Raw genomic sequence first — 6,635 nt, 5'->3', positions numbered from 1 at the left:
GGCGTGAAGCCGGTAATAGAAAGAGAAGAGAAGCAGGAAGAGGATGTTGGTGAGCTTTGGCATTGTGATTTTAGAGTGTGAAAATGCTTAGGTTTTCAGTGAAGTGAATATCAGCTATGAGGAGGGTTTATATAGAGGTGTCAAAAGTCTTTGTTTCTATTGTAATTTTATGTTTTATTTTTTTATTGGGAAAAATGCAAGCAATCCTTTGTGATATCATAAAATGATCAAATTACCCCTTATAAACAAATAAATAACGAATTACCTCCTTATATTTTTTAAAATACAACGATTTATCTCCCTATATTTTTTAAATATACTTTCCTGTATAAAGAGGTAAATTACTTCATTCTTAAAAGTATAGGGGGTAAATTGCTATTTTTTTTATATGGGTGTAATATGCTCATTTTCAACACAGGGAATAAATTGCTATTTTATAATGCACTTTTGTTTTATATGTTCTAAGATTTCGTTGTTATTTTAGGTTTTTTTTTTTTTTATTCACGATGGTTTTATGCTTGTTAATATTTTTCAAGCAGAGTAAATATAAATAATCAGTATAAAATATTTATTGAAAAATATTAAGTGGTTGATTTGTATTTGTCATAATTTTTTTTTTTTTTTGCTCTAGTAATTAACTGTAGTGAAAACTCATATTTTTCCTAGTGTGGATGTGGGAAAAATTGCAATTTTAGTCTTGTAACTTAAGGGGTGACATTTTTAGTCCTGTACGAATTAATTTTTATAATTTAGTCTAGTAAATTTATAATTTTGGCAATTTTAGTCCTTTTCCGACCAACTTGGCCGAAAATTACAATTTATTTGCAATTTTAATCCTGCAAATAAATTCATGTAGGACTAAAAATACCAACTTTTTTAAATTATAGGACTAAAAATTGCCAATGTTCCCTAAATTATAGAACTAAAAATGCAATTTAATTGAGACATGTGTAAATTACATGTAATTTTCCAACCAAATTGGCTGAAAAATGATGAAATTTGCCAAAATTTTAAAGTTATAGAACTAAATTGTGAAAATCAATTCATACAAGACCAAGAATGCCACCCTCAATAAGTTACAGGACTAAAATTACATTTTTCCCTGCAAATGTGCTTCTGTTACTAGTATTAGTTAAATACGTGTATATAGTATATACCGCACTACAAAAAAAAAAAAATGGACTAATTAGTCTCTATATTATAAATAACAACTACTTAAAAATCATTGTAAATCAATATTTTCGACCAAGATCCAAGATTTTAACCACGTTTAATCAACATCTCCCATAATTTTAGTTAAGGACAAAACATTTGCCAATATTTTTTGTAATAGCTAGTGTCTTGCCCTCGTCTGTAGAAATAATTGCTAATAGCCATTATGCAGATATTGTTAATTAATTAGTCTTCACTATAATTTTTTACTCTTAATTATGATAATTAACCTTGACAAAAAGTCATATTTCTTCTGGTGCATGATGTTAAGTAAGAAATGAAAATAAAATAATATATACACTACAAAAAAATTAATTATTTCCCACACTATAAATCAATACTGTCTATCATGATCAAATAAAATCAGTGCAAAAACTTAAATTTCAATCACTTACCTATATATGGCCAAAATACTAATTCCCATATTTCTTAATAGCAGCAAATGTTTTGAACTTGCTCGCAATTAATAATAGCAAATATTTTAATCATTCCACAATATAGTTAATTAATATCCACTATAATTAATCAAATAAAAACGCTATACTATGTTTATTTTCATTTTCAACTTATTTTCGAGACAAGTCAAAACATACCCAATGTTTGTCATCATTCAAAAACACCTTATTTAGGTGTTTTTAACTGTTTTAGCATAAAAACATACATATATATATACACACATATATACATAAATATATATAAAAAAGGCATGATTTGACAATGAATAAGAATTTTTGTCTCCCAAAATACAACATTAAACATATAATACTTATTTTAAATTATCTCCAAAGACATGATTTGACAATGAATAGTAATTTTTGTCTCCCAAAACACAACATTAAATATATAATACTTATTTTAAATTATCTCCAAAAACAAATCCAAACATACATACTATCTCTAACACACACTTGTTTATCTTTATTTTTCTCTCTCTATTTTCACAAAACACAACAAAATACTCAAAAAACGAATCCAAACATTATGTATACATCTTCCAGTGATAATTGTGTTACAAGATCCAAACCTTTTTTTTTTTTTTTAAATTAGAGCAACACATTAATTTCAAGAAAAGGAAAAAGTTGTGTCCCTAATAAAATATTCATCTTCTTTTGAGGTAAATTTATAAATCAAAAGCTTGTGATCACATGATGACTTCTTTCGAGAGTCCATATTTAATTTGGGTAAGCCTTCTCTCTTTGCAGGCTTTATTGCTTGCATAAATTTCACTAATAAATATCAGCCTTTTTTCTGCCTACCCATAGCACCATGCATCATGCATATACACACTCCAACTTGCAAAAGTTGGGTTAATTAAAGCACCTCTTCTCCTTTTCGGCTCATCACCAATTACATAGACTTGTATGCAACTTTTTAGTGGATGCCCAATTTGTATATTAATTTTTGATAAAAATGAGTTAGGTGATAATAATTACTTGAAATAGTTAGTATTATTTAGTCTTAAGAAAACCCACCACACTCAGAATAAGGTTTAAATGCATTTTTGGTTCGTCATTTAGGTTAATGCACATTTTCCTATATTTTATTGAATTTTCGTACTTTCAGTTATTTTTTTTGTTGGAGTTTACACTTCTTATAAAAGAAGAAATACATGTGTATCTAAGGTGGCCTTTTAAAATTGAGACTACTGTTCTGAGCTCTCCTCACCCAAAACAATACATGTGCATTTCAGGTAATTTTTTAAACTTAGGGCTACTGTTTCTATTGGTTCATTTGTTTTAGCATTTTTGTGCTATAACTTTCTACGGTAGTATTTGATTTTGTATCTTTTTAATTTTTTTTAATTTTAATCATTTTTTTTGTCGGAATTTACCATTCTCGCTGGTGGAGGTGAACTCCGGTTGAAAAATGATTGAAATTTTAAAAATTAAAAAAATAGAGGACTAAAATACTACTATGAAATTTAAAGGACGAAAATGCGAAATGAACTAAGTTACGGGACCAAAAATGCATTTAGTCCCTCAAAACAATTATAGAAATTACTTGGTATTTTTTTATTTATTTACTGAATTATAATTTATAAGTTATCATAAAAAAAAAAAGATATTAAGAATCTTTGTGTATTTCCGAAAAAGTAGTTTTACTATCTTTACCAAAATCATTTGAAAGTTTTACATATCTATTACAATAAAAACAAAGCAAGTAATTGAATAGAGAAGAATCTTACTCAAATATTATTTTACCCAAAATAATTTTTAATATGCTTGTTTAATTATTAAATTAAATTTTACGTTTTATGATACGCAAAACGTGTACAGTTAATAGTGAATATATGTGATAAACAATTACTCATGTTTTTTTTTCCTTCAATTAAATATATATTCTTTTAGAGAAAAAACTAAAGTTATTGTTATGAGTATTTAATAAGTTATTTCATAACTATATTTCTAAATAAAAGTTAATTATTTTAAATAAGTTAAATAAATATTATCTTAACTGGATTTGAGGTGGTTCCGAAATAAAATTCGAGATCTGTCTTGGATCGATTAGATCCATAAAATTACAATTTGTCCCCAAAAATCTAATTTCGATAAATTAAATACAAACTCGCCCAATACTTGTTCGAAGCATAGCCCTAATCCACTGGCTCCATTTCCGTCTCTACTAATACAATCACAGACGTTTGGTCAATATAAAAAAATACCATCTAACCCATATATATATATAATACAACAACAAACGCTCGATCTAATAAAAAAACACCATCGAATCTAAATACATGTAATACGTACTGAGCACAAAGTGTATATATATATAGTAAGTGCGCAATGCTAGTCAATGGTGAAAGCCTCGAAGATCAATTAAATTATAACTGAGTACTTCAATTCCTGCAGTTAGATCAAAGTCAATATTATTCATTTCAAAATGCGATTTAAGAGTACTGCAACAAAGGTTTGATAAAACACATTGTTATTTCGAAGTTCGAAGCAATTAATGAAAGGCTCTGACCGTACATATGTAGTTTAAAATAAGCTAATACAGTTGGACAAAATGAAAAGACGAGAAATGGAAGGGAGGTCAACGTGATTGTTTCGTCGGTCAGTCTCGATTCTTCCTATTTGCATTGCAGTAAAATAATTAAGTGCTAATATTAAAATTTTAGTAATTAGGATAAATTATATCCACACATTTTGAGATTAAATTTAATTATAGAGCCACCTATTCTTTATAAAATTATATATAGGTGCACTTCTTGAGGATGTGTTAATTAGTGCAGTGTATCCAAAACGGGTGTTTGTGTAAAATTTCGCTATAGAACAGGGAGTGCACTTGTAATTATAACTACAACTTCAAAGGATGTACTTATAATTTTACAAAAAATACGAGATATTTGTATTATTAGACCTAACTTTTAGAGGTATTAATATTATATAACTAAGCATTTAAATGAGAAAATTTTGATAAAAAGTAGGGTTGCATGCTTCGACTATCCTTGAGGTCAAGTTTCATTGTGCAAACAACCCATATTTTTTTTTTAAAATAACTGGTACACCCCTAAGGGGTGTTATTGTAATGAGTTTTAGAAAGTATTTGTGTAAAATTTCATTACTGAAAATGGTTGGGAATTGTTAACGAAATGTACCTCATGGATTTTGTGTAAAATTTAACTACTAAATAGAGGGTATACTTATAATTTTGCAATTGACAAGGTCGAGTGTTTGATAATAAAATATTATCTCAAGATATCCATGTAATTTATTATAAATATTATCATTAGTAATAATTAATGGATAAGATACAATATAACCCCCTGTGTTTTCATAAATATGTAAAATACTCCCTATGAAAAATAAAACAGTAAAAAAAACCCCTGTGATTTTAGAAATATAGCAAAATACCCCCTCGGATCTGGAGGTGTATCACACTCGCCCTTCATGCAGCTTGGGCTTAAATTTTAATAATAAATTAATTTTACATCTTAATTTATGAACCGTTGGATCTTGCTTAATCATATACATCTAACAGTTGAAATTTGTAGAAACAAATCAACAGTTAGATTTTATTAAATTTGAATCAAAGATCTAAATTTAATGCACAATTCAATTGTTCGATTTCATCTAATTTAAATTAATGGTCCAGATTTAATATATAAATTTTTATCATATTTTATTTATTGAATATGAATAAAATATTTAAATATATTAAAAAAATTAAAAATGTAGTCTTCTTCCTCTCACCCCAACCCACCCCACTACTAGGGCTGTCAATGAGTCGAGCTCGACCATTTTTGTCGAGCTACTTCGAGCTCGAGCTCGCCAATGAATTCTCGAGCTTGTCATTAAAGTTATATATCACCCAGAGCTTGTCATTAATTATCTATAAACACAACGTTATGCTCAATTCTTATCTCTAATAATTATATTGTAACATTATTAATTAAAATTATTGTCCCTTAATACATATTTTTGGTGACAATATTAAATTTGTCATTTAAAGTTTGCCAATAAATATATTATCTTTTCTTATAGCGTTACTACAACCAACATTTAATTAATATTTTTCTTAACAGCTAAGCCAATTAAAATTTAATTTGGGTCACCTCGTCTTTTCGAGACATAAGCGCTCTTCTTCACGCTTCGAAGCTAAGAAAGCAGTATGGGTTTGATTCTATTTTACTAAAACTTAAATTGTCATCATTTGCAGTTTTATCAAATAATAAATTGAAAAATTAACATTTACCAATTACAATGACGAAGTGATATTTTGTCGGTTGGGATGGCTTTACAACTTTATAATTTGATTTCCTCCAAAATTATATATTTGCATAATTATATCAATAAATGTATCACTAATTACCTATAATCATGATAATTTTATATAAATTTTTATCGTTAATAATTATATTTTGACAATATCAAAATTAGCACCACTTAAAATATATCTTTACTGATAATTTTAAATTATCACTATTATTATTTTTGTTACAGTAATATGCTTTTCTCATTACGTATCAAGCATATAATCATCTATTTTCAACACAATGTGAACATTTTTAAAAATAACACCAGCACTCACATTCTTTGCGGGTTAAATGCAATCTATCCTCTTGTGATTTTTGAAAAGTTCAGAAAAATCTTTATAAAAAAAAAAAAGATAAAAAAAACCCCAATATTTAAAAATTGATGCGCATTGTCTCTCTGGCCATGGGCTTTTTTTCCCCTTTATTTTTCAAACACCAAGAGATTTTTTTTTCCCCTTTATTTTTCAAACACCAAGAGATTTTCTGTATCTTCTTTTTATACGATTTTTTTTAACTTTTCGAATTTTATTAGAGTTAAATTGTATTTAACCTCATTTCCTACCGTATACTTCAAAATTTTTTTTTTAAAAAAAATCCAAATGCATTCTCAAATCTTTTAAATACCTACCTAAAAACAACTCCAAACAAAATAAACGAGGACATG

Source organism: Sesamum indicum, linkage group LG6 (genome assembly GCF_000512975.1).
Source record: "Sesamum indicum cultivar Zhongzhi No. 13 linkage group LG6, S_indicum_v1.0, whole genome shotgun sequence".
Lineage (NCBI taxonomy): Eukaryota > Viridiplantae > Streptophyta > Magnoliopsida > Lamiales > Pedaliaceae > Sesamum > Sesamum indicum.
Note: the sequence above shows the minus strand (reverse complement) of the source record.